This window comes from Mauremys reevesii, linkage group 7 (genome assembly GCF_016161935.1).
Source record: "Mauremys reevesii isolate NIE-2019 linkage group 7, ASM1616193v1, whole genome shotgun sequence".
In the NCBI taxonomy this organism is placed as follows: domain Eukaryota; kingdom Metazoa; phylum Chordata; order Testudines; family Geoemydidae; genus Mauremys; species Mauremys reevesii.
Window position 1 is genome coordinate 96,724,679 of NC_052629.1, and position 21,011 is coordinate 96,745,689.

The 21,011-nt window shown below is 47.5% G+C and overlaps 1 protein-coding gene across 11 annotated transcripts in view; it reads left to right on the plus strand.

The window, feature by feature from the left end:
- Positions 1 to 21,011, plus strand: part of PC (pyruvate carboxylase) — a 235,843-nt gene that overhangs the window by 49,067 nt on the left and 165,765 nt on the right. Inside the window, exon 6 of one of the 11 annotated variants that reach the window (XM_039547631.1) lies at positions 10,410 to 10,609. The exons of 9 other annotated variants lie outside the window; for them this stretch is intronic. The gene's annotated coding sequence lies outside the window, so the exon portion shown is untranslated. Of the gene's footprint in view, positions 1 to 10,409; positions 10,610 to 11,458; positions 11,478 to 21,011 lie in introns of those variants that run through there. One more of the 11 variants, XM_039547638.1, reaches the window with a different exon arrangement.

The window sequence follows — 21,011 nt, forward strand, 5'->3', positions numbered from 1 at the left end:
AGTCCCTTCCATGCCAATGTTCTTGTGAGATGGGGGGCCCCTGTCAGGTTGGGCACTGCACAGCACTCAACAGATTGGGGGGCCTCCATCATGCCAGGCGCTGCATGGACCCTGGCCAAGGTAGGCCCCCATTGTGCTGGGTGCTGTCCAGAGACACCGTGAGAGAAAGTCCCTGCCCCAAAGGCTCAGAAGAGACAGCAGATGCACATGGACCCGCAGGGGAGCACAAGGAATAGTGAGACAATTCCACCACCTCCCTTAGCAAGCTGCTCCAGTGGTTAATTGGCCTCAGAGTCACTGATCCCTGGAAATCCCCCCGGCTTTTAAGCTTTCGTAGAAATTTGGTTTGTTCCAGGCAATGGAAGCAGATGTTGACTCAAAAGGAAATGCGCCTGTGGTCTTTTTCAGCCCAGTTAGCTTTCATCAGCTTTTAGATTTCCAGCAGCACAGCCATGCAAAGGAATGAAGGTGAGACGTGGGGCTGGCCTGTCTTATACAATTAGGTCGACATAAGGCATCTTATGTCAACCTAATTATGTCAGTGTCTACACTGCAGCCTTCCTCCCACCGATGTAAGCGCCCAATGACACCGACATGATAAGTCCACCTCCAGGAGGGCTTGTAATGGTGTAGTTAGTGTCTGTGTAGCATTTGTGTAGATGCTGTGTCCCTTACATTGGCTATCTTGTCAATTTCATGGCAGGAGCTATGAAATTGACAGGAAAGCGGGCAGCTAGAGCCCAGCTCCCCTGGAGAGCTGGGTGGCTTCCCCCTGCTCCCGGCTGGGAGCCTGGGCGAGACGCCTGAGCAGCCTGCTCACTGCCAGGAGCCAGGCAGCTGTGTCAATTTCACAGCTGGGTGAGCCGTGAAATTGCCACAGTTGCCTGGCTCCCGGCAGGGAGCGGGCGGGAGGAGGGAGAATTCGGGGCAGCTGGACTCCGCTCCCTGCAGGTGAAAAGCCCTGGGCAGCTTCCCTGTGCTCCCAGTGGGGAACGGGGAGGAGGGGAAGGGAAGACGCCACCGGCAGCTTTCCACTGCTCCTGGTGGGGATTGGGGAGCGGCGGGGGAGCCTGCCAGGAGCCCAGGAGCCTGTGGAGCAGTCAGGCTCCTGGCAGGGAGCTGCCAGCAGAGATGAGAGACCAGGCCCTCAGCTCCCCACCCTGCCCCTCTTAGGTCAGTGGAAGTGCTCCTGGTGAGGACCTGCACCCACAACAGAAGGAGGGTCGTGTGGACATGCACCACTGCAGTAATTACTGTAAGTCAACCTAATATATGTCGACTTAGGTTTGTAGTGTAGACGTGCCCTTAAACGCCTTAGACTTTGTCTTCACTGCATTAAATAAACCAAACCAAACCCAAGTTGTTTCACTGTGGGATGACTAACACATAGTCCTTTCCTGTTGTAAAACAGAGTGGAGGCAAGGCACTGGTAGTCGTAGGCCAGGTTTACACTACAGACTTCTGCTGGAACAGCCCATACCCGCACATGGGGGGGCCCCCCACCTTGTCCCTGCATAACCTCCCCATGAGTCCCTCCAGTATCCTACTCGCTGAGGTGATTTGTGACCGGTGGAGCTGTGCCAGGAAAAGCCACTAGTCCAGATGCAGTTATACCAGCACTGCGGCACTTTTGCTGCTATACCTTATTTCAGTTTTGCTGATCTAAGCTGTGTCCACACTAGGTGAGGTCACCCCTGGGCAGGGGGTTATAATGCTGATCTTGCTTAATTACCAGGGTGGGTGGGTGGGTGGGGATTAAAAGTACAGCCTAGACAATCAGCACTGTCTCAGGGGAGAGCGCTCCCTACTGAGCCCCTCCCCCTCCTGGCTGCACTGCCTGGGACATTGGGGATGGCACAGTGCCAGAGGAACAAGCAGTCATGGTCTCCCATTCACGTATCACCCATGCTCAACCGCAGCCTGGGTCAGAATCACAGAACGTGGATGGCCTGGGGTCAGTCATTTCATTTACTCCTTAAATTAATTCAAGAAATTAATTTGAAGACTGACTGGGGGCATATTAACTGTGATTGGTTAAGTGCTTCCCAACAAAGAGGAGCTGCTGGGGGGGAATTGAAAGTTGCAAGGAAGGAGCAAGCCTTGTCCCATGCTAACACACTCTCTAGCTCCTCTTGGTCAAAGGTCTCCGACTGCCTTGCATTATGGGGCAGGGGCTTTACACTCAATTCTCAGAGCAGTGACTTTTGGTGTCAGAGGTGGGAGTCCTGACTCTCAGCCCCCAAACTCTAACCACTAGACCCCACTCTATTTCTAGAGCCAAGCATAGAACCTAGGAGTCCTGGATCCTCAGGTCCCCTGCTCTAACCACTAGAACCCACTAACCCCCCCACCGATTTTTGAATAGAACCTGGGAGTCCCATTATTATTGTTTATTATTTGTATTACTGTGGTGCCTATGCGCTGTAGTCACAGACCAGGCCCCCACACTGCTAGGGGCTGTTCAAACACAAAACAAAAAGATGATCCCTGCCCCAAGGGGCTTTTAATCTAATTATGGGACGTCCTGGACTCCTAGTCACTCCTGTTTGGACCACTCATCTCAGAACTGGGAATAGAACCCAGGAGTCCTGATGCCTAGCCCCCGCTCTAACCACTTGACCTCACTTCCCTTCCAGATCTTGGAACAGATGTGGTATTTAGTGGTTAGAGGAACTGGGCCCCAATCTTGGTCAGGGCCTTAGGTGCTGCTCTCCTCCTAGTAATAGACAGACATCCTTGATCTGGGATCAGTGAGGCTTCCACCTGAACTGATGGGGAGCTGCTGCTAAACTCCAGGATTTTCAGACGTGACTAGCGATTTTGGAGTATCTCAATCTTAGGCTTTGCTCATCCTCAGCCTCCTTAAAAGGGCCTGTTTTTCCAAGAGCAAGTGCTCGGTGCTTTCTGAAAAATGGAGAAATCCCCAAAGAGAAGCAGCAGAAAGCTCTGTCCTGGGGCCCTGCGACAAAGAGCAGATCAGAGGCAGCTGGGTAGGCGGCTTGCTATAGCAGCATGAATTGGACTGCATATATTTCTGGGAGCAGCAGGGCTCCGTTTACGTCATTCATACAGCAGAGCTCTTTCTTCTGCTTAAATTCAGTGGCGTTCCGGCCGCGCCTTGTATCTGACACTTCAAACGTTCTCCTACTTTCATCTGGCTTTCAAATGATGCAAGAATTCTTGTGCCCCGGCTCAGTCCTTTAATACTGCAGCCATGCACAACCCTGGGAGATTTAGAAGAATGAGATCTTTGTTGCAAAGTGCTGATTTGGGCTTTATCCTGTTTTTGTGCTCTAATTCCTTTAGCTGCGAGAAGTATTTGAACCAGTGAAATGATCCCATGCCCCACACATGAACACTTCCATCTAAGCGTGGCTGTACACACACATCCTGTGCCTCTTGAACAGCGTTGGTCCAACCTCCATTGTGCAGCTGCTGTGACTCCAGTATAAAGGTGCCTTCTACTGACGTAGCTTGTTCTTAGAAACAGAAACTGTGAGCTCTTCAGGGCAGGGCCTGTCTCTGCAATGCCCAGAGTGATGATATCAGTGAGGAGGTGAATGGTACCCAGAGTGACAGCTCAGTGGTTTGAGCATTGGCCTGCTAAACCCAGGGTTCTGAGTTTAATCCTTGAGGGGGCCATTTGGGGCAAAAATCTGCCTGGGGATTGGCCCTGCTTTGAGCAGGGGGTTGGACTAGATGACCTCCTGAGGTCAATCCCAACCCTGATCTTCTATGATCTCAGGCAGAGACTTTAGGTACTGTGGTTATTATTTGTGTGTCAGGCCAATGAGTTGTGCTTTTGATCTACATTCCTGTTTGTGTCATTGGACATGTGACGGGTTGAACCCCCAGGAGTGTCACCTGGTGTGCTGGGACGCCACTGAGTCGGACTATTCTGCCAGCCTGGGTCCCCTTTTAGCTGTCCTTGCTGGACTAGGCTCCCCAGCCTTTTCCAGCCAAGCACACCGACAGGGCCACACCCAGCTGCACAGAGAGACCGAGATCCACTCTGGGAAGGTTCAGCTTAAGGGACTTGCCACAGCACCCAGATGTCCACCCTCCCTTGGAGTACAAACCCAAAATTATATGAAATTTGCCTCTTCCCTCAATGTGGAGGAGGGTGTGCACAACTCCTCCCCTCCCCCAGTTAGAAATCACATAAACTGGGTTATATTGTAAACCAGAAATAAATGTATTAACTATAACAGCAGGTGTATTTTAAGTAGTTAAGGAGGTAGCAGACAGAACAAGGAAGATTACTAAGAAAATAAAACAGAGCACGCAAACTAAGCTTAATACGCTAAAGAAACTGGTTACATGCAAGTTCTTCCCCTAAATGTGGTTCTAATAATCTTCTTCACAGGCCAGACGCCCTTCCAGCCTGAGTCCAGTTCTCCCCCTCTCCTCCCCCCCCGTTCAGTCTTAGCTGTTTCCAGCAGTCATCTTGGGTGGAGTAGCAGGGGAGATCTGCTGACCTGGATTACCTCACTCCCCACCCTTAAATAGGAATTGCATAAGGCGGGAGTCCTTTGTTTCCTAGTTTCTCTCTCTCATACTCTCTCACTATCACACACTCTCTCTCTCTCTCCTACCTACCTTCTCGTGGAAAAGTACGGAATTCAAGATGGGCCCCAGTATCAGATGACGTGGTCACATGCCTCTGTAGGGCCCCTGTAGCCATTCTTCACAGGCCTACCCCACGTTCACAGGAAGACTAAGCTCTCTTGCGGTCCATTGTCCTTGTTGATGGGCCATCAGCACTGCTGGCTTGTCCACTGTTGTACCTGAAGTGTTAGCAGTGAGCATCTTGAAATACAGATACATAGTCAATATTCCTAATTTCAGATACAGAAATGATACATGCATACAAATAAGATAATCACATTCAGTAAATCATAGCCTTTCCAGTGATATCTTACATGAGCTATCTTGCATAAAGTATATCTCAGTTATTTCATATTCATATCATAAGCATATTTTCATAAAGAATATGGAATGGCACATCACAGGACATAGGCCCATTTTACAGATAGGGGAAACTGAGGCATGGAGTGAAGTGACGTGACCATGGTCACAAAGGGAGTCTGTGTTTATCCAGGGTTTACCATGCTTTCTAAACACATAAGTGGACTGGAAGTTAGCAGCCTGGGTTTGAAGCCTCTGTTTTGACTACACTCCCAGAGTGGGAATGGGACCCAAATGTCCTGACTTCCGGTTGTCCCTCTGCTCTAACGATTTGACCACACATCTCCTTCTAGTACTAGTACTATGGTGGCACATAAAATCCCCAACTAAGAGCAGGGCCTTGTCCCACTGGACATTGCCTAGACACAACGTGAGAGACAGCCCTGCCCCAACAAGATTATAATCTAAATAGACATGGTGGGGAAACCAAGGCACAGCGGGGGAAAGGGCCTGCCCAGGCTCTCACGGAAGGTCAGTGACAGAATCCGGAACAGAAGCCAAGTCTCACGTCTTGGGACTAAATCCCAGGACTTCATGCAGGACTGTTCGGCATTTGAGCTCAATTTGCAGAGCTAGCAGTTGGGTCTGATCTTCTTTTTTTTATTTGCAGACTGAGCAAATTGGCTGCAGTCAGAGACAATAACTATACAGCACACAATGGCCCCTTTAGTGTCCCTTTGCAGCGTAAAACTGCTCAGTAAACAGGCTTTTTAAAGAAACAAAGGAAACGAGGTTGAAAAGAAAACAGTAGATACTGGTTAGCCCAGGCCACTCACCTAATTTTCTTCCATCTGTAGCACTTCCAACGCGCCCAGTGGGAGTTTACAACAAGCTTCTTATTACAATAACAACTGTGTATCTCATGAACTTCCTTTGTCTTGCTTGAATTCCCCTGGGCACTTTGGGAATGTGTAACTGGAATACAAGCTATACGGCCATTGCTTCAGCTGCTGTTGACATGCAGCTGTTTCTGGGGTGGAACGTAGCAGCTTGTTTGACCGTGCACTTACTGTGCACAGCCAGCGGTCACTGAGCAGCTGAGCTGACCTTTCACTGAGATGAATGGGCCAGTTCACACCTCTCCAAGCTATTGCTCTGGTTCTCTGCAGGCTCATCTCTGCATAACAATGAGGGTAACTAACCAGTGGCACAATTTACCAAGAGCTGCGGTGGATTCACCATCCCTGGCAATTTTAAAATCAAGACTGGATGTTTTTCTAAAAGATCTGCTCTAGTTCAACCCGCTGTGAATTCAAGGAATTCCTATGGCCTGTCTTTATATAAGAGGTCAGACTAGATGATCACAGTGGTCCCTTCTGGCTTTAGAATCGCTGACAGTCGCGTCTGGTTCCCACAGATGAATGGGGTAGTTCACACCTCTCGGAGTGATTCTGCAGGCTCACCTCTGCATCAGTCTCTAGGCAAAGCCGTATTAACTAGGGATGTAAATATCGTTTACACAGTTAACCCTTTAAACGATCTCATTTTATCGTTTAGCCGGTTAACCGAGGTTGCTCCAGCTGGCGCAGGGTGGCGAGGGCTGGGGTCCCTCTGGCCGGCGTGCAGGGGGTTAACTGTTAAGGTTGGTTAACGGTAACCCTAATGCTTACTAGTTGACTGGTTAACTGTTTAACATCCCTAATATTAACACCTCCCCCACAACTGTGGACTCCAGAGAGTGGTATAAAGGTGGCTTGCTTCCCTTCCCATACTGACGTGAGCTGTACCGTTATAAGCACTTTCATATTGGTAAACTGAGTCCACACACTGGAGCTGGAGGATTGTATTGGTTTAACTGTACCGGTACAGAGGTCCAGCTTTTGTGTGTGGGCAAGTCACTTGGGCTTAGTCTACACTACAAAGCTCTGTTGGCATAGTTATATCAGCTAGGAGCGAGGCTGGCAAACCTCCGGGACAGACACAACTATGCCGACAGAAGAGGGCCTCTGTTGGCATAGATACGTCCCGGGAGGTGGTGTTACTGTGCCAGCGGAAGAACGCCTGTCAGCTTACGCTGCATCTCCAAGACAGGGCTTTGCTGGCATAGCGATCCTGGAGTGACTATGCTGGTTGTGATGAAGTGGGGTTTTATTCATCTTATGTTGCATGTGAGTCTTACTGTCCTACACTAATATTGTGTGTACCTTCGTTTCCCTGTGTACTGCACCAGTATTTCAGTGGTGGGAATTGGGTGTGTGATTTTTGCTGAGGCCCTCGGGACAGGGGGTGTGTCAGAGGTCCAATTGCTGGAAGCTGGCAGTCTGCTTGGAGGACTGAAAGAGGGGGAGTCCAGACTGTCTGGCCCAGGACTCCTCAAGATGGACTTGACTGAAAGTCACTGATTTCTGTGATAGCCAAGCTCTGTTCTACGCTGTGTTCCTGTCAACTAATAAACCCTTCTGTTCTACATGCTGGCTGAGAATCACTGCTGAGTTGGGGTGCAGGGCCCTCTGGCTTCCCCAGGAGCCCCTAGGGTGACCAGATGGGATGAAGAGAATATCGGGACACATGGGGGGGGGGCAGAGTCCCACCGGCAGAGCAAGAAAAAAAAAGAGGGGGAGTCGTGCCGGCAGAGTAACAAAAAACAACAAAAAAACAGAGTCCCCCCCGTCTGGTCACCCTAGGAGCCCTGCCTGGGCAGACTCGCTGCGGGAAGCACACTGGGAGGAAGGGGATGCTGAATGCTCCGAGGTCAGACCCAGGAAGGTTGAAGCTGTGACAATGTGCTCAGAGAGAGGAGGCTCCCCCAGAGTCCTGATTGGCTTCGTATGGAGTAGTTCCAGAGCATTGGCCTGGTGACTCTGTGACACTGGTAAAGCATTTGTGGTGTAGACAAGCCCTTAGTCTTTCTGTGCCTTGGTTTTGCCGTGTGTAAAAATGGGATAACAACACCTCCCTGCCTCACGGGGGGAGACTGGGGGGGAGGGGGAGCATATGTAAAATTACAGTGGGCTTAGCTGAGCGATCCTTATTCAAGTATCTACGAGAGAAACATGTTTAGTACTAGGATTTTAGCTAGCAAAAAAATGTAGTGCCTGCTCATAGCCTCTCCCCTGCTCGGGTTCAATTGCAGAGGACAGCTTGGTGAAAGAGTCTGGCCAGCAGGGAATCTTGGCAACAGCAAACGGCGAGAGATCAGGTTCCAGCCACCAGCTGTGTTTGTCCCACTCAGCAAAGGTCAAAAGTTAGCCCACTTTAATTTTCTTTAGTGCTCAGGGCCCAGGGGTAGATTAGTGACTCCTCACCCAGTTTACAGGGCAGAAAAGCTCTGCCCATTTAATACAGCCATCCAGCAGTGCAACTTGTGCTCTCGCTAGGGTAACTGCATCCTTTCCCATGCCCCTCTAAGCTCAGCAGAGCCATGCTTAGCTTGATTCAGTGCTCCTAATGCATGCCTGTACCTTGAGCCAGTGAAGAGACTAGAAAACTGGCAAGGGGGATGGTGGGCTTGTGGGAAATTCTCCTTTTTTTGGGTGAAAATTCTAAGACTGAAAATCTCTATTGAAATAACTGCCACGGTGCCTCATGGGAGCTGTAGTTCACATGTCTCATGTTCCAGTCTGGTCAGACTACATCTCCCATGATGTACCATGGTTCCCCCTCTTGGAGCGGGGAGGCAGTACATCATGGGAGTCCATGGCCATGGGGCATTATGGGGGTGGCGGTGGTAGTCTGGCCAGAGAGCCTGGCCCCTAGAGGAGAATGAGCGCATGAGGAACCTAAGTTACAACTCCTGTGAATTTAAAGGGACAGTCTGCTCTTGAAAATGATATGAAGGGATGCACTGGTGTCAGCTGTGCTGGTCTGAGCACTGAAGTTTCTCTGCACCATTCAGCTGTGGCACGGTGAGCTGGAGTCTATTCTAGCTCCTGCATCAGAATAGTTCACCAACTTCCTATTACAGGGCCAAACAGGGACTCCTGTACAACCCCGCTGAAAGTGACGAGGGAAGGGGGCTGCCAGTTCTCTGGTTACACAGAAGAAAGAAAGAACCCATTGTAACAATGCCTCTGGTTGAGTGAACCTGGGACCACTGGATCTTAAAGCATGAGTTGGATTTTAAAGTATAGATTTGAAACCTGTGGGTTGTGCCCTCTAAAAGGAGAGAGTCCTGGTTGGATGGGCCCCTGGCATGGAAAAAAGGACTTGCAGTCTGGAAACAGTTAAGAGCCACATAGTCAAAGAACCAGGTCCATTAGCTCGGAGGCTCTAGCCTCTATACATACATTGGCCACTAGAGGGAGACAAAGAATCACACTGCATTACCAGGAGCCAGAAAGAGAGTTAATCCGAATTTTTTCCTGTGGAAAGCTTTTTTGCTGCACAATTGAAACTGGACGCTTTTCACAGGAAATGTCAATTTGAATGAGAAATGAAATTAAATTCCCCGCAGGGGAAACCAAACAAGTCCAGGTTTGAAAAGAAAAACACTAGTTTTGCCTTAAAATCTCATTTTGTTTTTTAAAAACGTTAATTAAAAGCAAATGAAAATGTTACACTTCTGTTGAAATGAGAATTGTTATTTTGTTTTGACTTAAATTCCGTGTAGGTGTGTTTGTTTTTAAAAAATCACAAGCCCTTGAAATGACACTTTAATCGAAATGTTGATTAGAAACAAGGTTTTTGATGGAAAATGTCATTATGGTTGAAGCCAAAACACCAACAAAGAAACAGTCCCCCAAAAAACAAAACCCAGCAGCAGCAGCAACTCTGGAACAAACTGATTTATAGCACAAATTTTGACTTAAAATGTCATCTTATTTTTCCATTAAAAATCCTCCCAAGACAAAATGACACTATCTGGTTGAAATGTCAAGTAGAGAAAATCATTTTCACTTAAAATGTTTTGGTTTTTTTGCTTAAAACGCCCCAAAAATGAAATGATGCTGTAATCAAAATGGTGGCTGGAAACAAGATTTTTTTTCATGTTGTCTTTAAAATGTTGTTCTGCGTAACTTTTTATTAAGGCAAAGTTACAATTCAGCATTAACACGCTACATCATACATGACTTATTCGGGATCTGGTTGATAATCAAAGAACCTGGCCAAAGATGCTGAAGGGTGGCCACATTTCTAAATAATGGCGGTCTTTTTAAAAACAGACAAAAATGGGAGTTGACACACACATGGTTATTTTGAATTGGTTTGGAACTTCAGGGAGGTAGCCCAGATTTCCCCCATCCCCAAGGGTATCAGGGTGAAAATAAATGGCCTGTGGTATGCAGGAGGTCAGAGTGGTTGACCTAATGGTTGCCTCTGGCCTTAGAATCTGTGAAACTATGTAAAGATTTTCTTGTCTGAAGTTCCTTGAGGGGAAAATGTCATTGTTTTTTTTTTTCCAATCAGTTGTAGTAATGCAGATGGGAAGGGAATACAAATGGGTCATCCCAACCACATGTTAAATGAAATGACAAAAAAATCATTATGTCTTTCTATTGTAGGAATGAAGATGGATAGAAAGAGAGAGGTCTAGAGGAGACGAGTGGCAGGGTGAGGGATCCTTCTAGAGAGACTTCACAGAAGCAGGAGGAATAGAAAAGAAGAGGGAAAAAAAAGGCAGATGTTAGAAAAATACAGTGAGTGACCTGCTAGGTGTAATCAGCCATGATTGAAAAGTACAATCTGTCAACGGGAGATAAAGGTAACTATTAGCTTGTAACTAAGTGAATTAATGTCAGTCTGGCCTGACTCACTGAGAGTTTGTAAAACGAACAGGAGTACTTGTGGCGCCTTAGAGACTAACACATTTATTTGTGTACGCTGTAACGCTGTGGCTGGGAGTGTGCTTCCTGCTGTGGGTAGACAGTCATGTACTAGCTGTGCTAAAAGTAGCCACATGGCCGTGGGTGGCAGCTCAGGTTAGCCGCCCAAGTAGGTACCCAAAGGGTCGGGCGATTTGTACTCAGGTTGCTAGCCCAGGCCACTGCCTGTGCTGCCCCGGCCACGCTGCTCCTTGTAGTGTGTTATCTTGAGCAGAACTGGCGCCGTAGCTCTGCCTGCTCTGGGAACCACTCTCTCAGCTGCAGTGTAGAGTTCCTGCTGTCATTGCTACAGAGAGGGGCTGCTGTATCAGACTGATTTATCATTAGTCACTGGGAGGAGTTTAAACTAATTCAGAGTAAGAGCAGTCCACACAGGGAGCTAATCCGGAGTCGTTAATCTGCTTTCAATTCACACAATTTGTTGGGAATTCCCCTTCATATAGTTTCCTTGTAGCTAGGTTGACTTGGCGCTTCCTCTAGCCTGATGCAATCTTGGGTGTCCTTCACTGCTCCAGTGGCCTCTTCAGCCCCCTGCTTAAAACTTGCAAATCATTAGCCCTGGAATTCCTGCAAACAGCCTCCAAGCAGCTCCATCGAGAGGGGATTGCCTAGGAGGCAGGTAATAGGCTAGCCACTGTGCAGCCTACCAGCTTGGTGCACCTCTGAGCCACAGGCGGATTGCCTTTGGTCTCTCACACTGAGACGGGTTCAGCTCTGCTGTTGGGTCAATTTGCAGCCTTGGCAGAGGTAAGGGGCATCTGGGGGAGGTGTAGGGGTTGCTGTGTGGAACTTAGCACGCTTTGATTTCCTTTGGAGACACTCAGGCCTTCGCAGCATGCAAAACGTGACCTGTCTCGCCCACAAGCGGCCCGTAAATATGCATTGACAAGACCTGGTCTTGACTAGGCTAAGAGGTCATGTTTGTATCTGCTTTGCTAACATATGCTAGCTAAACCCAGCCTAACCTCAGCCTTTCTTCTCAGGCAGATGTAGGGTTAAAACCTTTTATCTCAAGTGTGACTGGTCGGGTTGTCGCCTAAAATCTCGCTGGAGGTGCTAACCTCTTTCCCTAGCATGGGCTGTAACTGGGCCTTAGCTAGCATGTGTTAGTGAAGCCCAGCACTCTTCTTAGCTCGCACACGGCCTTTAAAGAAATGTGCGTGCTAGGAAGCCATTTCCAGGGCGAATAATTTGCAGATTTTGAGCAGGGCTCAAGAGAGCAGTATAAGGTCATTGAAAGATGTCATTAGAGGAAGCTGCAGGTCAGCCTAACTAAAGGGAAACTCTATAGAGGGGAGTAGGGAGTGACTTGCTGCTCCATGTGGCTGCCTTTCTGTCTTTACTCAGTTTTTCTGCTTGTTGGCTCGTGTTTGGTAGCTGGAAATGTTCTTCTGAAGTGGAAGGATGTTCCAGCAGCTGGGACTTGGCTCACCTGGGTTCAGTTCCCTGCTCTGCCACAGATTTCCTGTGTGACCTTGGTCAGGTCACTTAGCTTGTGTCTGCCTCAGTTTTCCCGTCTGTACAATGGGGATAATAGCATCTTAGATGTTAAGGAGGACTGTGTGTGTGTGTTGCAGTGGTAAATCGGTGCTTTTCTATCACTGCCATTTCGAACAAACCAAGCTGGGTAGGCCAGGACTGGGTACTGTGCCTGATTCTGGGGTTCACATTTTGTAGAATATTAGAGAGGCTGTGAAGAGCCACAGGAATGATTCATGGTCTGGAAAACAGTGAGGACTTGTCTACATGGGGAAATCGACCTGCATAGCTAAAGCACAATAATAACCCAGAGGCTAAAGGAGCACAGTCTATTTAGCTTATCCAAGACAAAGCTAAGAGGAGGTTTGATCCTGGTCTATAAGTACCCCCACAAGGAGGAGATTTCTGATATCAGAGGGCTCTTTTGTCCAGCGGACAAAAGCAGAACAAGAATTTGTCTCAAATGGATCCACAAAGGCCACTTGAGCCTGGTGACTGAAGTCCAGGACTCCTGGGTTCTAGTCCTGAATGGCTACATGTTCGCTTGGTGTATCTGTCCTGAGGAGAGGAAGGATGGTGCAGTGGTTAGGGTGTTGACCCGAGATCTGGGTTCTTTCAATTCCCTGCTTTGCCACAGGCCATGGGCAGGTCATTTAATCTCTTCCTACCTCCTTTTCCCCACCTGTGTAAAGGGGAGAATGGTACCTACCTCAACCGGTGGCAGGGGAGGAGATTGCCCCCTCTCCCCAAAGTGTCTCTATATAGCGACATTTGCACAACCCTGTCAAGTGCTTGATGGATTCACCCCCCTCTCTAATTCTCACCAGATCACCCAGCGATAGGATATAAACCCCCTGCAGCCATGCGAGAATTCGGTGTGGGCTGTTTCCCAGAAATGCTAAAGACCTTGTGTATGCTTCAAACAGGGGTCAACATAGCTACAGTGCTCCAGGGTGTGAAAAGTCCAGGGCACCATAGCTAGGCCATGGTAGTTCCCACAAGGTAGACAGGACCTTAGTCCCTAACAAGAGGAGAACACATTTCTGTACTAACAATTCATGCTTTGCCCTTTGACCCATGCTGCAGCCATTGAGTTCAAGTTCTGTTTTGGTTTGGGTCTTGCAGATTGCAGGAGACATCATGCCTTCTTCTGGGATAGCTTACTCTGGTCTCGGTCAGGGCCTCTAGGCAGTACTACCAATAACCACCAATTCCATCTATTCTTGTGTTTCTGAAGCTAATGCCTTGTGCCACAAGCTGCGGTTTTTACCGGTGGCCATCTTTTATACAGAGCTCTCAGCAGCAGTTTCAACAGCATTGGGGCTGGGGGTGGGGTTGGGCTAGCACTGCAACACAGGCTGTAGCAATGCATCTTGGGAGGCAGCCATTTGAATACATACAGCATGGGAACTGTGGTGCCTAAAGGCCATTAACCAAGACTGGGGCCACTTTGTGCCAGGTGCTGCACAGAGAGAGCCAGTCTCTGGCTTGAAGAGCTCACGATGTGAACAGACCAGGGGTCGGCAACCTTTCAGAAGTGCTGTGCCGAGTCTTCATTTATTCACTCTAATTTAAGGTTTCGCGTGCCGGTCATACAGTTTAACATTTTTAGAAGGTCTCTTTCTATAAGTCTATAATATATAACTAAACTATTGTTGTATGTAAAGTAAATAGGGTTTTAAAAATGTTTAAGAAGCTTCATTTAAAACTAAATTAAAATGCAGAGCCCCCCGGACCAATGGCCAGAACCCAGGCAGTGTGAGTGCCACTGAAAATCAGCTCGCATGCCGCCTTCAGCACCCGTGCCATAGGTTGCCTACCCCTGAAATAGACAATGGGGGAACCTGTGGACTGAAGGTATTTGCCTAAGGCCAGGAGCAGAGCTGGGAACAGAACCCAGGTAACTAGGCTTCCAGCTCAGTGCCCCGTCCGCTAGACCACGCTGCGTTTTGTGTGGGGCTTGGGATATTGACTGTTGTGCAAGGATCAGCCTTTTATTTGTGTCACACAACAGGCGTGTCAGGAATGTAGCAGGTCTCCTGCCTCCTCATGCAGCAATATAAAGGAATTAGCTGCAGAGCTGGATTGAGATTAATATTGTTCCAGGGTGTGACAGCGTACTAGTGACTACAGGAGAATCTGTGTAAAGGTAAAACCCCCTTCCCATCCCACCCCACCACCCCTACCAATCCAGCGTGGGCACACGGTTTTATTTCAAGTGGCTTATAAAACATCTGAGATGGGGCTGTGCTTAGGTGATCAGGGTCCCTAGGCCACCGGGCACCATGGCATGTTTTCTAAAATACTGATAATTATTTGTATTCCACTAGAGTCTAGGAACCCCAGTCATGGACCAGGGCCCATGTCTTGCCAGGTGCTGCCTGGGCCCTGGTCACGATTGGGGGGCCCACCGTGCCGGACACTTAACCACAATCTCTTCCTTTCAAATCTGTGTGTACTTTGGCTTCTGATCACTGAAACACTTTGTTTGTAGCTAAGCTTGTACAACATGCCTTGCGCCTCTGTTTGCTATGTGTGGACACATGGCGTCTTTATCAGTGAGCGCCCCGTACAAATAACTCCGTGGTTTATTTATGATCAACTTAGAGAACCATCAGTGACTCATGGCAAACCTTAGGGAGAACCTCCCACAGTGCCTAGCTTTTTAATATGACATCTATGATCAAGTCTTTCCACGGCTGAGAATGAAGCGCTTAAGCCATGTGGCCACTAGGGGGAAGCAACACAACTTGGGAAACAGTATGATCCAGTGAACTCGGGACTCCGGGTTCTGGTCCCAGCTCTACTGACCCTACATAAGAACGGCCATACTGGGTCAGACCAGTGGTCCCTCTCGCCCGATATCCTGTCTTCCGACAGTAGCCAAAGCCAGCCAGCCAGAGGAGAATAAAACAGACACAGACATCCCATCCATCACCCCATTCTAGCTTCTGGCAATAGTGACCTGGGAGTCCTCCTTCCTTTCTGCCTCTGTTCCCGCCTCCGCCTCTGTTCTCCTGTCCTGAGATTCGGGGATTCTTGTCAGTGCTTGCTCCTTCTTTTTCCCCCTTTTGTTTCTTCTTTTTTTCCTTGTTTCTGTTTTTTCTTTTGAGATTAGCTTGTCTGTGTCTGTGGTGTCTCACTGTGTGTACTCACACAGCACAGGGTCCCAGTCTCAGTCAGGGTCAGTCAGGGTCTTTTGCAGCGCTCTCTGCGCTGCCCTCTCAGCTGGGGCCTGTGTCATGCCAGCACAAAGGGGATCCCATCTCAGTCAGAGCCTATAGTATAAAGAATAGTGCCAACCTCAGGTGATAGCAATTGATCACAATAGCTGTGGAAGTTATTTAGGGGCACACAGCCGCCACACTCTGGGCTGAATCTATTGCCTTCTATTGTCAGCAGATTAGAAGGAAAGTAATTTCCCCTAAATTACAGATTCACACATTTCAAAGGCTGGAAGGGAGCATTCTGATCACCTGGGCTGACAGAACCCAGGCCAGAGCTTAATTTCCTTTGGCAGCACCTTCTGGATGGTCATGTTCACTGCTGTCCCTGCCAGTGGTTATGCTGGTGTTCGACATGATGACACGGGAACGATATATTGCGGCTTAGATCTTCAGAGCTGAATAAGGAATTGGACTGTCCGATTCCCATTTAATTTTAATGAGAATTGAGTCTCCAAATCCCTCAGGCTCTTTTGAGAAGCATCAGCCTTAAAGCAAGAAAATGGGATTGTAAACAGAGCACAAACTGGGGGAGGGCTGGTGTGTCTTAACTCATTGCTCCTGAAATGGATGAGATTTACAAATTGACCCTGCCCCTCTAATACACATGGTTTGGGTTCTGATCAGATTACTCAGTGATTGAATTAAAGGCAGGGCAGCATTTGTTTGACATGATCTAACCCTAAACATTGCTCCCTGCTCTGCTGTGGAACGAGCATTTGCAACCTGCAAAATAGCCTGGGGATTGTATTAGCCAGTAAAAGTTGCTTATAATAATAACAATTGAACTCCATGCGAAGTGGTTGCCTTTCAAAGAAGATGGTTTGCTTTCAGGGGCTTTGATCCAATTAAGCAAAGGATTGGGTTATCTAGTGTTTGCACAATTTCATTGGGGGAAATGATTACACCCAAGGATATATGGGAGGCAGTGTTATCTAGGGCAGTGGTTCTCAAATTTTTGTACTGGTGACCCCTTTCAAATAGCAAGCCTCTGAATGCAACCCTCCCTCATAAATTAAAAAAACTTTTAAAGATATTTAACACCATTATAAATGCTGGATGCAAAGCGAGGTTTGGGGTGGAGGCTGACAGCTGGCGACCTCCCACTTAATAACCTCACGACCCCCTCAGGGGTCACAGCACCCAGTTTGAGAAACCCTGATCTAGTGATTAGAGCACTGGACTACCAGTCAGAACTTCTGGGTTCTATTCCTGGGTTCTATTCTATCCCTCTGTCTCTTTCCCCTTCCTCGTTTTAGACTGTGAACTCTTTGGGGTAGGGTAAATCTCTCACTATGCATCTATGCAGTGCCTAGTATGACAGGGCCCCAAACTTGGTTGGGGGGTCTGCGCAGGGCCTGGCACAGTGGGGGCCTTGATCTTGGTCAGGGTCTGTGCAGCATCCTGCAGGACAGGGACTGCAATCTCAGCTAGCTCCTCTCTGTTACCGTAATACACAGATGTAATAATATGCTAAATATTATCTTAATCTGTGCTGCATTTTCTCCCCAGCCTAATGGCACAGGTCCAGTCCTTCCAAGGGGATGCTAGCTACCCTTTAAATATCTCTTAAAACCTTTGAAATCTCTCTCTCTTCAGTGTTCTCCACTAATCTTGGTTCTCTATCTGATTCTTGCAGCATTACCTGCCACTGCTTCAGTAGAATTCACCTTATTTCTGTCTCTGAGTGATGGGAAGTAGAGAATTTATTACTGGTGTGTCTGTCTGTCTGTGTATCCCAGCATTCATTTCATGGATAAATAAGCAGCTCTGCGTGTTTTCCAAAGTGTGGAGAGGCATGAGGTTCTGGCTAGGTGACATCCCAATAGTTCTCCAGAAAACGTTCCTTACAGTGATAGACTGCAGGAGCTGAATCTGTTTAGCTTAGCAAAGGGAAGGTTAAGGGGGTGGGTGACTTGATCACAGTCTCTAAATACCTAGATGGGGATCAGAAATTTGATAATGGGCTCTTCACTCTAGCCAACAAAGTTCTAACAGGATCCAATAGCTGGTCGCTGAAGCTAGACAAATTCACACGTGAATAAGTTATAAATGTTCACCAGTGAGGGGAATTAACTATCGGAACAACTTCCGAAGGGCTGTGGTGGACTCTCCATCACTGGCAATTTGTAAATCAAGATTAGATGTTTTTCTGAAAGATCTGCTCTGGTTCAACCAGGAATTAATTCAGGGCTGTTTTATGGCCCATGTTTTGTAGGAGATCAGATTAGATGATCCGAGTTCGCCCTTCTGGCCTTAGAATCTATGAATTTTCTTTTGATAACACCCACCAAATACCACGTTAACAAGTCAGGTCTAGTGGAAGCAGTACAACTGTGGATGCAGTTGGTATAAAAGTTCTTAGATTAGTATAGCTGTTGCCTGTACAGGAAAGGGAATGAGCCATACTGGTACCAGGGCGCCTTTACATTGGTATAACTGCATCCACAGTAGGGGTTGTACTAGATCAGTCACAGAATCACCCCTGCAATCAACGGGATTATATCCATCCGAGTAGAGGGGCACACACTTTATAGTTTCTGTCAGCACAGCTCACTGCACATATCAGGGGCTCCTTGCGTCCCTCCGTTTCCATCCCCCAAACACACCCACTCATTCAAGTTCCCTGGGTGCCACCCTCCCAAGCCCCTTTCTTTTCGGGCATCCTTGAACCCCCTGCCCCTTCCCTCATGTCAGGGGCTTTGTGTACCCCCCAGTCCCTCTTCCCTTAGACCAGGATCCCTCATTCTGCCCCCTGTGCCAGGGGCCTTGTGTGTGACCCCCATTTTCCCCTTGCTTGCATTCCAGGGTCCTCCCGTGCCTATACCAGCCTAGCACAGTCCCAGAAATTGGGAATTAATTGATTGGATTTGGTGGTCCAGTTATCATGTTACAGGCAGACAAAGAAATTCCATCAAACTGAGTGTTAGATTTGGCAAGCTTGGCCAAAACTGTGTGTGCAGACAAGGCCTTGGTCTCTAGCTGTTCTGGTTATGAAGAACAGCTGAGTTTGCAGAGAGCCTGAAACAACAGCTCTGAGGTGTGAACCGCCTAGCCAGTTTCAATGGGTGCTGACTCAGAAACCAGTGATGACACAGTGGCTGTAAAAAAGAGGAGGGTGGATCCTATTATGAAGGTGCCATGCACCATGATCACATGATTGAGCTGTAGGATGAGATGTGGTGTGGGATTGCTTTGGCTGTATTTTCTTTAAGTAGAAGCTCAACTAGAGCTGGCCAGGAAATGATTTTCCCAACCTGCACTGAGACAAAAAGTTGAAATTTTGAAAAACATCAGTTTGGGTCAGTCAGACCATTCAGATAATTCCAAGAGGTTTCATTCTGATTTTGACCTTTTCTTCTTTAACATTTTTTTGTCTTCGTTTCAAAATTTTAGTAAACTGAAAGTCTTTTTGATTTGAAAAACCTAAGCCTTCCGATTTGAAAATGTCACAGTTCAATCATTTCAGAACTTCTTTGCAAAATTCTTTGAGCCAGAAAATGTGTTGAATTTGACCCTGTTTCGATTTCAATTAATTTGTGTTTTTTGATGGAAAAAATGGGTTAGCAACTATTCCCAGATGACTCGAGTCTCCACTTTCCATAGTTGTCCCAGTCCATCGCTAATGTGTCGGGACAGCAGTTTGTGCCTGCAGCACTTTCATTCATGTTCAAAGAGTCCCACGTAGAGCCACTCAAATTTTTCCATCCAAATGTTTGTTTGTTTTTTGATGGAAAATTATTTGTTGATAACATTTTACCCCCAAAAAAGGCATTTTTTTTGTCCAGAATTGTACATAAGAACAGCCATACAGGGTCAGACCAATGGTCCATCTAGCCCAGTATCTTGTCTGTGACAGTGGCCAATGCCAGGTGCCCCAGAGGGAATGAACAGAACAGGTAATCATCAAGTGATCCATCCCCTGTCGCCCATTCCCAGTGACCAACCAAAATAGCTTTTTATGCCATTTTAACGCCATATAATGCAAAACCTGAAAGAGTTTGTTTTTGCTTGTTTGTCATCTTAGAAAGTCTGTTCTTCTGTTTTTGCTTGAGGATTCTGGGAAGACCAGGGGTGGCGAAAACTCCCAGCTCATCAACCGATGAGGCAGCGGGTTCTGAATCTTAACCAAAGAGCTTTGCCCCCTAAAGTTAAACAGATGCTAACCAGTTTTAAACAGTGATTCAAAGCCCCCTTCCCCTGATTTATTCCTGTTTGTGAACATTGTCATGTTTTTGTCCCAAATGTTTTCAGCTTTTAACCGAATTGGTTTGGTTGCCAAAAACAATGTTCGGGTTTCAGCTGCCCAAAATTTAAAAAAAAAAAAATTGGATGGAATTTTGTGTGTGGGAGAATTCTTTTCATTACAGTTGGGGTTTTTTTTTGCTGGGAATGTAGTTCCCAGAACCAACTCTGATGCAGAGCGAAATCCGTGTCAGAAGTGTGGTTGTAGGTCTCCTATCTGCGAATCCTATCGCTTACAGTAGTGCTTAGGAGCCTGATGCGCTAGGTGCTGTACAAACACAGGACAAAAGGACAGTCTTTCCCCAAAGAGCCTTGGGCCCACGTGGATCAGCACTGTATTTAATGTCAACTTTATTTCCCAGGCAGAGCGGGGGAAGGCTGCATGTGTACGATGCAGAGAACTGTCTGTACAAATTGTTATCGCCTACCCTAACAGAATGGCTGATTAGCTCGTGTCTCATTTCATTCTGCAGCTCTTCCAGTCAAAGCAGCATGACAGGAGCAGTGGTTAGAATAAAATACTGCTCAGGCACTTGATTGAGTATTAACACTTTGACGTCTTCCATCAGAGGTTCTGCAAATGTTCTCATATCCTCCACACCAGGCCTGGCTTAACCTGCATCAGCACTGGGGACTAGGTTAGAATAGGAAGTTGAGAGTTATACGTCCCTTGAGTTAATTGATTGCTCACTTGAGGTTAGCTAATGCGAGAGTGGGTTGAAAATTTCCCGGTGGAACGTTTTTCTGTTGGAAAATACTGATTCAACAAAATCGAAATGTTTCACAGGACTGTCAATGATGTCGAAATTATCAAGAGGGTATGATTGAAACATTTCCTTTTGACTAATGAATCCAAACTGGCCCAGGTGCCGAGAAGGGCTCCTAGGCTGATGTGACCCAGGTGCCCCATGTTGGCAACAGACTCTCTGTATAGTTATGAGTCTATACCCAATGACTTGTCTAGATATGCCCAGATGGGTGTGTGTCCCCTGTGATTGCCATATTCATGATATTTCAACACAGGGGGCCATGTGCGGTCTCTGCCGAAAGTGAAGAACTTGCTGGTTGTCATGGTTATTGCAGGATATATGTACAGAGAATATTTTAAGAGTTATGTGAAATGTAGAATATCATGTTCTGATGCTGCTGGAGATGATGCACTGGTGGTGGGGTGGTTCTCAGACCTAAGTCAATCTAGAGTCGAAACAATGGACATCTTTGGCCCAGCCAAGTGTTCACAGTCTACATAAGGTGCAGGCTTGGGCCTTTACAAAGCACAAAAGATCCCAAGAAAAAGATCTTGAAGAGGGGGCCAATGGGGCAAACTGAGGTT